At 45.1% G+C, this 11,847-nt stretch overlaps 1 long non-coding RNA gene across 1 annotated transcript; it reads left to right on the top strand.

The window, feature by feature from the left end:
* The first annotated feature begins 3,136 nt into the window (after positions 1-3,136).
* LOC146871288 (uncharacterized) lies at positions 3,137-5,767 on the top strand. The gene is made up of 3 exons (XR_014959538.1): positions 3,137-3,362; positions 4,005-4,306; positions 4,848-5,767. It is a non-coding gene; the product is annotated as an uncharacterized LOC146871288 (long non-coding RNA).
* The last annotated feature ends 6,080 nt before the right edge of the window (positions 5,768-11,847 follow it).

The following is an 11,847-nucleotide window of genomic DNA, read 5'->3' as shown; positions in this document are numbered from 1 at the left end:
TACCAGACCAATTCGACTCTTATGGTGATAGGTTAAAGACAACCTTTAAAGAAAGCTATCCTAGTGGTAGCTGTGGAGAGCAGCCTTCAGGCTAAGTCTTGAAGGAGTGTTAAGCTTATTGTTTTACCATAGATAATCTCTAGAATAACCAAATGAAAGATAGTCCACACAGGTATATATATAAAATATATGTATTTATTCTAGGAATAACCCCACTAGTCTTTTTATGAGGCTAGAGGTGAAGATACAATTCTAACAAGCATTGATAGTTACAATAAATAGTACTGGAATCACAGGACCCCAGGGGGGGACCAAACCATATATCAAAAAAGTGGTATAAGAAACACGACAATTCTACAGACAATGCCTAGGGCATTTAGGGTCGCTAGCCCCTAGTGAAACAACCCAAGGTAGTGAGGAAGGGGACCCACGGGAGACGCGTGCAGTGGCTAAAGCTACTGTCGGGATCTCTATTAAAGCCTATGGAGAATGTTGCGGTTGAATTTTACAAGTTTAAAAACACTTCTAGCAGGAGTTCAAGTTCAATACTTTAGAGTTAAGCTTTTGAAGGGCCCACACCCACGAGAGTACCGAGGTACCTCTGTTACCTGCCCCAGGGAAGCCGGGTCGTTTTCGATGTCGGGTCGCGGGCTGATTTTCAATGGCAAAGCGTGAAGAACTGCTGCTAGCCAAAAGCGTTGTCTTTGTCGTGAAGAAGGAAAATGTAGATCTTGTAGAGAAGGACCTGAAAGCAGAGGGGACAGAGTCTGGGTCACGGCACAGTGACCAGGGGGCTCAAGAGAAGGAGCCCTTCAATGTCGGGTGCTTCCAGGTGGAAGAGGTGTAGCTTGGATAGTCAGCCACGGGGTCCAGGAGGCGTCAAGGAAGGCCAGCTTCTGGAGGGCAACTGTCCCACAAAGGATGAGGGTCGCTGCGGTGTTAGTGTCCGGATTGGATCCACTAAGCCTTGGCAACCGCAAACCACGCAAGAAACACAAAACTGCTACTGGTGCAGACCCACGAGGTCTGAGCATGGTCTCCAGCAAGGAAACTGAAGAGCAGGCCTGGAGCAACCAGGGGAACTCTTGGAATTGAAGATTGACCTCTGCTAGGGCCCACAAGTTGAGAGACAAGGGACTGCAGGAGGCTGCAATTTGGCGTGCATAAAGATGCGCCCATGGGTCGCCGGAGCGGGCTAGGGTGTCGATCTTTGGCACAGATGACGCTGAGAGGTTGGCTCAATAATGGGCCAAAGCACAACTTTCCCACTTGTCGGGGTCGGGTGCTGTGCAAGAGGTGGCTGGTGTCCTGGGGTATTGGGGATCTCGGTACCCACTGGGTCCACGGTGCTGAGCTTTGCTGTGCACACTCACTGGCCTCTGTGATGCTTGGAAACCCACCTCAAGGTAGGAAAGAGTCGTCGATGTCCATAGGAGCAGCGAGGTTCCAACTGGGTCACTTACAGTGTTTTAGCTGCCTGCCAAGCAGGGGGGTAACTCCTTTACCCCAAGGGAAATTTCTTCAGGCAGCTGTGCGGCAGCAAGTCGTAGTTCAAGTCTGTGAAGTTCAAGAATAATCTGAGGCTCTGGAGACCCAGTATTCCCCTTTATCCAAAGATTAGGGGAGTGTCCAGATCAGAGCCCACCAATGAGAGGTCAGGCGGGAAAAGGGTGGCTACACCCTCTCCCCTTTGTGTGTTTCCCACCTGGGCAGGGGACAGGATGCCCCTGAACCGGTTCCAGGCGGTGTATGCAGAATGTAGGCACTGGGGAAGCCTACGTGCAACTCTGAAAGGCATCCTATGGTGCACCCACCCAGTTCCAATCCACATAGTCAGTCTGGGGAGGTGGGAACACCTCCCTGCAACAGGATCCCTATTGTCCAGCTGCCGTGGCTGGAGTTCTGCCCAGCAACAGGCAGCCAGAGTCGTGTGGGTGGCGGGTAGCATCCATTTTGTACTTCACGTGCACTTTTAAATTGGCGTCTAAATTCTGCAGCTTTTCCCATATCGCCCCTCTAGCAGGGAGGAATCATGCGCTCACTCCCATGGCTGGACTGGGGGTATGATTCCTACATGTTTGACACCAAACATGATATGGTTCTGTGTAGCCATTCTCAAGTTATCACGCTATCGCAATATACTTATAATGCGGTTAAGAGTATATGGTATGGCTACACTACAAACAACCCAGAAATGATTTTACGAAGGTTGCAGAGGGGCCCTACTCAGGTAGGGGTCCCCCCTCACACATATCTCAGCACCCTGCCTTGTAGGATTAGCAAGGCCTGCTTTAGGGGTGACCTATGAGGATACATGTGTTGTATTAAGTGGGATACAGGATACCTATATCCCTGTAAGGGGTGCAAGCACCACCTTACCCAGACTACAGTAGTGGTCTGGTGGTGTCATTTGGTATGGCTGTCCCAGGGGTGGCACAATAAGTGCTGCAGCCCCTGGTAGGCCTCTGAGGGACCCATGCCCTGGGTACCTAGGGCACCATCTACAAGGGGCTGATAGGGTGTCCTCAGTATCCATTTGGAAGGTACCTAGGGTACTCACATCAGTTTAGAGAAGAAGCAGATAGGCTGGGGTCCTGGATAGCAGGGCCACACCCTGGCTAGAGTCATAAAACAGCAAAAACATCAGCAAAAAGTTGGGGGCAACTATGCAGTCGATGCCACTCTCCTACAACGATGACCTATGGGCAGGACCTTTCTGCATTTTTTGTATCTTGATTTTTTATTATTAATTATCTTACTTTTTGTATTTGTTTACCACCTACTTTGTTACGTTGTTTCCTTATCTATTTATTTTGGTTTGTTTTTCATGGCATTCATAGACCGTTTGACTCTTAGGGCTTCCCTTGTTTTTCAATTCTTCAGAAGGATCGTGTTTCATGCATACTTTGAAATTATCTGCCCATGTTTTACAATAGTACTCAGGTTTCTTTGGGTTCCTGTCTGTTTAAATTCTGGCCACTATCACGTGTTTCCGAGATTCCTCTTCCGGGCTTTTTTCGAACTAGTCCATCCCCTCGGCATTATTTAAATCCCGCGCTTTTTCGCGAGTATTTTACAACTGTTTTTGACAGAGCGTTCGCTTCCATGACCTTATCGAGTGGCCATCTCCTTTTATCTTCAAGCAGTTACTTGTCAGGTAAGATCGCCGAATCCGATTATTTTCATCTATCTTTTATTCCACTCTTGTTAGCCTTTAACCTTTTATGTTTATCCTTAGCTCCTGTCTATTATCATTTTAAGAGTTTTAAATGGACTACTAAAGTCATCTCCATTAAGCGGATGGAATCTTTCGGAACAAACGTGTTCATTTCATCCACACGTGACTGCTCGGCAGACTAAAGGTACCCTCCTCGGGGTGATTATGATTGATGATTTTTTCTTCGTTATGTATACATGCTCATTTATGATATGTCTTTTTGTATACATGTATTATAACCTGTGTTTCTACTGTGATTTCAATCCCAATTTGGGTTATCCTTATAAACTTTCACCCATATCCTTGCTTGCATTTTTTAAAAAGCAATCGTCTTTTTAATTACAGTCCACGTCTTTCTAGTGTCTAGCGGTTTAATTGTCAGTACCGTTACCATCGTCATGTTAACCCTATTTTCATTTAGAATACGATCGATTTACACCACAGCTATCGGCTGCTTATTTTGCAGCGTGTCTGTTCCAACGTGATTGTCATTTCACTAGGTCCATATGTTATATGTGCTAATTTGCTCTGTTTGCAGACCCGCAAACATCTATACGGATCGCTCTGCTTAATTGAGCACTCTTATTTTTCCCAACTTATCGCCAATTCTCTTTGAGTCAGTGGCGATCTGCAGGGATTTATTTTTATCTACAATGATACTCCATGTGACTAGTTTTCGTTTGTTAAACAAACTCCCCTGAAAAAATTTCTACATTAGTATCTTGCAATTGATACAACATAGTGTGTCCTGGTTATCGTTTGTATCGTTTGCTTTGTTTTTTTTCAGATAGACGACAGTCGAGAGCCAACGAACGCACCGCGTGAAACCTTTTCTATTTTCAGCGTGTGTACATGAATTCTTTTCAATAACGTGGCTCTTCATCGAATTCTCAAGCAAGGTTGTTTGCTGCTCTTCCATGTTAGGTATCCTTTATTGGTATGTTGTTTACGGTCTCTTCATATTGAGCCCTGCAATATTTTCTCTATATCCTTCTTTATACCAAATTTATTTTAGACACATCGGATTCAACACTCCCAACATTCCCATTGGGATTTCTTTTTCGGCTTCCACAATTCTCTCAAGTCTAGGTGAGTTTTTTCATTTAGTTCAAAACCCTTCTCGGTCCATCCCCTTCCGTTAGAGTAACTATAAGTAACTATCTTTTGAATCCCGCTTCTAGTCAATACTGTTCTGACTTTTCCTCATGTCCCTACTATTTTTTTAAATTACCTTAATTTATTCTGTTTTCATTTGTCTTTTTCGATCGTTTCTCAAGAAATAAAATCCTTTTTGTTTTCTTTTTTGTATTCCTCTAGATTTATCTCTTAAATGTTTGGTGTTTTTATCATTCTTTAATTCATTCAGCGTTTGTTCTGTTTCTTGTCTTATCTTATCTATACCTTTCTAACATTGGTGGTTTTTGTATGTAGTCAATTGATTTGTGCAGTTTCCTATGTGGGCTAGTTTATCATGTATCAAATGTTGTTGTCCTCAGGCCAGGCCATTTGTGTCTCGTGTGGCGGTTAATTAATATTACTGCTACATATGTGTTTGTTAACGGATTGCTTACTCAGTTCTAATCAACAAACAATATGTATGTTTTGGACATCTTTTTTTATCACCTTACAGGCCCCTTGGACTCCTGAAACGTACAGTTTTCACGCCCTGAAGAAGGTGACACCCATGAGAAAGGGTGACAGCACCGAAATGCGCATCGACGTGTTTTTCTTATTCTTTGATCTCTGAACTGATCCAAATTATCCATATCATTTTTTGGTCGGAATAATTCTTTTTGAAATAGATTGAATGTTTTAGCGATATGTGTGGAGTATTAAATTAGGGGAACTTTTGAACTCGAAGCCCTGCCTAATACGGGTGACTTGCTACTTGGTCAGAGGTTATTGCTGGTGCTTCTCCTACCTCCTTTCACAACCCTGCTGTCCCTCTTCAGGGCCGAAGACGCCGCCATCGCCGCATCACCTTCTCGCGGCCGGAGCAAACTACAGCTCCCAGCCTCCCTAGCGACCCGTGACGCTAGCCACGCGCCCGGAGGCGCTCAAAAGGACGCTGGTCTTCCGGGGGAGCGGGAACTTTTGAACTCGAAGCCCTGCCTAATACGGGTGACTTGCTACTTGGTCAGAGGTTATTGCTGGTGCTTCTCCTACCTCCTTTCACAACCCTGCTGTCCCTCTTCAGGGCCGAAGACGCCGCCATCGCCGCATCACCTTCTCGTGGCCGGAGCAAACTACAGCTCCCAGCGGCCCTAGCGACCCGTGACGCTAGCCACGCGCCCGGAGGCGCTCAAAAGGACGCTGGTCTTCCCGCGTCGCGGGACGCGCGCGGGCGGCGCCGGGCTAAGCCCGGGCAAAGGGCGGGCCCTCTGTGGCCGTCGGAGGCCGAAGGAGGCTGGGCTGGGCCACGTCCCTAGGTTTGCTGATCATTCACTGATCATTTGTGCTGACTTTGTTATTGTGGTGCACTATTCAGTACTTTGTGTGATAGACGCAGGTGTGCTGGTTTGAGCCCTAGGCCATTTGTCCGATTTTCTAGCATTTGTACTGTATTGTTTGTATCGCGCTTATGGCCATGTTTACTCGCTCGGGAAAGGGAGGCGGGACTGGTGGGGGTTCTGTTAGTGGCACCTTGGACCATTTCATTATACTTGCCTGCTCAGTTCTAGAAAAGGAAATTGCCATAACTGAGCGCCGTTTATCTCTCGATCCCTCTATTAATAAACGCTCGTCATTGGGCAATATAGCCACGGCAGCTTCACCTGTTACAGAACCCACTCAGATTATTGTGAGTAGTTCGGGGAATCGTCAGAGCTCGGCTACCAGTACTGGTACCAGCTCCGATACCTCCTCTGGGTGTGGCCTTCTCCCACAATCAAATCTTCCCTGTCTTTCCCCATTGGCTACTCAAACACTGTCCTCCGTACTGACTGTAAATTTAGACTCCTCCCTTGTGTCTGTCCCTCCAATTGAGGCTACAAACATTGTTGGGTCTGAAACTGCTCCTAGTAAGAGAAAAAGAGCTGGTAGTGGTCATAAAGGGGGCCGCCAAAAGGCCCCCAAGAAATGCAAAACCAAGCAATCACATCCACCCATTGAACACTCTTCAAATTTGACCTCTCAATTAACATCAGTAGAGCAGTCACTCCTCAACTCAGGTTCCCCTGGTTCCCAGTCTAATTTGTCTCTTATAGAACAAATTGAACTTCTCATTAAATCCATCACACTTCCCTTGATCGAAAGGGTCAAGACCTTGTCTGAGAGGCTTGAGAGATTTGAACAGGCCTCCCTAGACCATTTCTTCTCCCTTAAATCACTGATCAAGTTCCAATCGAAGAATGGTAAGGACAATTCTGTTACTGTAGCCCCCTCTACTAACATCTTAAGCGAGTCTACCTCACAACATACCCTACAAGAATTAAATACTAATTTAGGTGCAAGGTCCAAGCATGGTGCATCTACATCGCGCCCCAAATCTGCTACTTCCATATGTACTCGGACCCACAAACCCATGACTAACGAAGTTTTAGCATCAGGCCCAACTCCCAGTCCTGACATTATGGAAGTGCTGGTCTGTGAAGCAGATTCTAACAAGAACCAATCTAAATCTCCCAATGTGTACACCACCCCAGTTCGCTTGGCTGACAAATCTGGCGATATCCAGCAATCCCTACCCCAAATAAATCTACCACCGGAATGTTCTTCTTACGTGGCTGTCTTAGCAGGTGTCCCTCGGCTTAAAGCTGGCAAATTTGAGTCTTTCACAGAGTTAAAAAACAAAACAACCCACTGGCTGAATAACAATAGGCCGCTCCCAAGGGATTTGGACGGCCATGTTCTTCATGTCAGGAGGGTCTCTTGGGTGGGCAATAGACGCAAAAACTTACCTGGGGATTGCATTGTTGTAAACTTTAGGGATCCTCGGGTCCCACGACTCATTTGCAAGCATCACTTAGGTCCCATTTCGAATGGCATAGAATGCTACGACCTAAGCCAATTTTACTCAGACTCTATATATTCTTACCATCTGCACTATTCCTTACTCTCAGAACATGACGGGTGTAAAAAGGGGGCACAGTTTACGGATGCCAACAACTTTGCCTCCTTTCCCCGCATCAGGCATCGGGAACCGCATTTCTTGTACGATTTTTATTGACATGGTAACCTTGCTGTCATTTATTCCTGCGGGTAATGGCTATAGTGATGTAATAGGGGCTGGGGATTCTTTACCTTACACTCCCCCTCTCAATTCCCATTATCAGAGCCCACAGTCCGATATACGTCCCCAGCTTAGAAATTATTCCCCTTTGTCTTCCAAATCAAATCCACCTTATGGCATTCCTAATCCTGTTATCTCCCCAACTATTTACGATTCACCTCCAGATATCTCTCCCCTAAAGATTCTAAGCTGGAATGTTGCTGGCATCTCTGGCAAACTGGATCTTCCAACTTGGAATTCTTTGATAGATCCTTATTGCATTTGCATCTTTCAGGAGACTTGGAGTACAGCACCATACCATATGGTTGGCTATACCAACTTTTTCGAGCCGGCCATTCTATCCCCTTCTGGGAGAGGTCGCCCTTCGGGCGGTCTCCTCATTTGGGTTAGTATTTCTCTTGGGTGCTCTGTCAAACAGGCCTGCCATATTTCTCCTGATATCCTAAGGATTACTATCAAGGGAGCACAAGGAAGAAAGTCCCTCGACCTCTTAAATGTTTATGCTAGAGGCCTTAGTGGGGGAGCCGTGTCATCTACCCTCCTACTCCTTGAACGGGAATTGCATAAGTGCCAATGTGCATCACGTGTTTTGAGATTTCAATTGCTCTTTTGAGCCCCTCATCGCTTGATCTTCCCGATCTTCTGGAGGATGACGCCAAGAGAGGCATCCCTCTACTATCTTTGCCCCCTATTAGGAGATGGTCTAAGTCGGTTGTATTTATGAACACCATGTCCCTCGAGTTCGGCCTAAGGGCGGCTAATGGCAGAACTCCTTCAGATCGTCATGGTGCTCATACCTATAACAGGTTGGATCACTCCTCTAGGATAGACTATATCCTTTTAGACCTCCATTTGTGGCCATATGTGTTGGATATGGAAGTAATTCCCACTATTGATAGCGACCACAATCTGCTATCTTTAAGTTTTCAATCATTTTGGGAGGGAAAGATTGGTCCTATGACCCCGGCAATGGGTACTCTTATGTCAACTCTTAAGGTACACCCCTCAAATTGTGAAAGACGCCTTAAATGGCGCAAAGTGGCTCTTGATGAGAAGAAAGTCCAGTCGATTGCTACTATATTGCATATAGCAGAAGCAGAGTTAGCCATGTCTAACACTGTCGAGATTGCTTATAGTAAGGTCCCAACTTGTTTCCAAAGTACTATTGAAGGTTTGGGGTCTCTATTTTTAGTAAGTGGTAAAGGAGGGCCTATGAGGGGCTGGGGAAATCAAAACTCTAAGGGAGGTTGGTATACACAAAAATGCAGACGGACGAAATCCGCCTTAATTATGGCCCTTAAGAGTAGAGTTACGTCTGAGATTCAGACGGCCAGGAGAGAGTATAGGAAGACTGTCTCGGATGCTAAAAAGGCCTGGGAAGAACTGTACTGGGAGACGTTAAAGGAGGCATCCCATAAGCGGGACTCTTCCCATTTCTGGAGTACAATCAGGTCTAAGAACAGACCTGACTGTGCTCTTATGACCTGTAACATCTCTAGTGTAGCTTGGTTTGATCACTTCTCCAAGCTTTACTCTCTCCAACCAGAGTGAGGGGGAGCTTCCTCGTGTGGAGGTTTCGCCGTTTGTGGCCTTCTCGAACACGAACAAACTTTTTTTACTGACGGGGAAGTGGTTAATGCCATTAAGTCTATTGTTCCCCAGAAGGCAGCTGGCCCTGACGGCATTCCTGGGGATGTTCTCAAACTAGATCCAGTTAGATGGGGGAAGCTCCTTTCAACACTAATTAATGCCATTGTCAACGGCGCCCCAGTCCCCGATTCTTGGAAGGGGGCTGAGGTCGTCCCGATCTTTAAAAAGGGTGGTAGGGAAGATCCTGCAAACTACCGCCCTATCAGCCTGATTGACTCAACCCAAAAGGTTGTTGGGAAGGTGATCTTGGAGAGGATGCTGTCATGGATAAACGATAACAGTATCCTCTCGGATTACCAGGCAGGCTTTAGAACAGGGACAGGAACTATAGAGCAAGTATTCAGATTGCTCCTCATCTACTGGAAGGTTGTTCTTATTGGCAAAGGTAGCCTCTACCTTGCCTTTATAGACCTCAAAACAGCCTTCGATCTGGTTCCCCGTTCTACTTTGTGGAACGTACTTGCCAGTATGAAGATTCCAACCTATCTACTGACCCTCCTAATAAAATTACATGCGGATAATTTCGCACAGGTGCGCTGGGGTTCTCAGGGGCAAAAAACAGAGAATTCCAGTGAATAGGGGTGTTCGCCAGGGATGTGTCCTTGCCCCTACCCTTTTTTCACTTTATGTGAATGGAGTAGTGGAGCATTTGTCACAATTTCCTTCGGACGCACCATCCCTGGCGGGCGTACGTATCCCAACTCTCCTATTCGCTGATGATACTCTGTTACTCTCTAAAACCCCGAAGAGTCTCCAAACTCTTCTTGATAGCTTCCAAGCTTTCTGTGATAGTAGAGGGCTCGTAATAAACACCACCAAAACCAAATATTTAATTCTGAACCCCCCCAAAAAGTTAGGTCGGCCTCCCGTTTTGAACGCAGTCAATCTGGATAGAGTAAATGAATTTGATTATTTGGGCATACGTCTTTCAGACTCAATGCACTGGTCAACCCATATACAAAAAATGCTCAAATCACAAGCGGGTTACCGGTGCCCTCCTTAGAGCATCGCTCCTCCTCGTCTAGACCGATAGCACCAGCCCTTGAGATATACAAAGCAAGAGGTCTTAGTTCGGCACTTTATGGTGCCGAATTGTGGGGCCTAAATAACATCGCTGCTCTTGCCAAATCCGACTCCAATTTTTATAAGGAATTGATGGCTCTCCCTCAGAGCACACCTACGGTTCCTTTGTTGTTGGACTTAGGGTGTCAATCACTGAAAGATATGGCAAGAGTTCGCCCCCTTCTCTTATGGGCTCGGTTGTGGCGTACACCGGAGTTAGCAAAGTATGCCGAGGGATTGTCTGAGATACTTTCTATGTCCTCCTGGTACAAAATCAAATGGCTAAAGGATGTCAAGACCTTGTTATTTGATCTTGGCCTAAACGAAGTTTGGGAGAATAGAACCCCACCCCCAAAAGATGAATTAAAGAAAATTTATTGGAGGTGGGTTACAGCGAAGAGGAACTCTAGTCCCCATGGCTCAAAATGCACTATTGAGTTTTTAAGACTTAAAGATGAAATGTGCTTTGAGCCTTATCTTGATATAATTCAAAAGCCTTTCGATCGAGCACTTTATTTTAAATTTAGGATTGGTACCCTCCCAGTGCGTGAATTAACAGCACGTTGGAAACCCCCACTGCAAACATCACCATTTTGCCCTTTTTGTGAGTCCAGGGTCGAATCAATTGCTCATGTCTTATTTGCATGTCCTGAGTACAAAATCCCTAGGTTACATTGGTTGAAACCCTTGTGTAATGCTCTTGGAACAAGAGATTATATTGTAGCTCTACGCATTTTTAAATCTGACACCAGAACTTTGTATGTCTGTGCACTATCCAAGTTCTTGAAATGGGCTTGGCTGCTAAGATCTAAAGCCCTTGCTGCTTAATATAATCCAGATTCTCTTTCTTGTCATACTGATGTTATATTATTGTCTTTTAAGATTGTCCTATTTATACGTTTACATGTATTTTTTAACTTTCATCTGTTTTAGGATTATCGGTGATGCTTTTTATTCTTGTGCATAATCATGTGATCTTAAAAAGGCTTGTAATATTATAACTATTGCTTTCAAGATATTTTATATCGAAATAAAGCTTATTTTCATTCAAATTAGGTTGTGAATGGGACTTTGAATGTTTGAGTTATATGAATGAGGGTTCTCAGATTGTCCACTTAATTTGTCAAACTGTTGGGGCAGTTTGTGTTGTACATATTTTATTGTATAATAATTACGAATTCTGACACCAAATCACTTTTGTCTTGAATATCAACATAAAAATCAATAAATGTTGTTATAATAATTTGTTAGCTCATTTGCTTCTTTTTGCATATTTGGTTTGGCCTGAGTGATTTTTTTGATTGATTTAACGACTTATTAGCGTTTATAGAATTCAGATAGGTGGAGCTCCCTCTTGTCTTATTGGAGATCACGGATAGCCTCCTGATTCTCAAATAGCATGATAGCATCATCAAGTTCAGTTATCTGTTCAGGGGATATGCGGGGTAGAGGATTGGCAGCTAAGAAGGAATCCACCTCGTCTGCAGATATAGATGTACTTGATTTGTACATGGAGACATGATGAGGCATCATCTCTACATGGATAGACTTCTGGGTGTGGAGAACGGTGCCTGCAGCCGAATGGAGTGCCACTATGGTTTGCAGCGGGTGCTCCTGACAGATAAGCTATGAACAGTAACTAGCCCACCCTCAGCGTGTGTTCTGGCCTTATGGGCCTAGCAATTAA

This window comes from Triturus cristatus, chromosome 1_1 (genome assembly GCF_964204655.1).
Source record: "Triturus cristatus chromosome 1_1, aTriCri1.1, whole genome shotgun sequence".
Classification (NCBI taxonomy): Eukaryota; Metazoa; Chordata; class Amphibia; order Caudata; family Salamandridae; genus Triturus; species Triturus cristatus.
The sequence above is the reverse complement of the archived record's forward strand: the minus strand, read 5'-3'. Positions and strand labels throughout refer to the sequence as shown.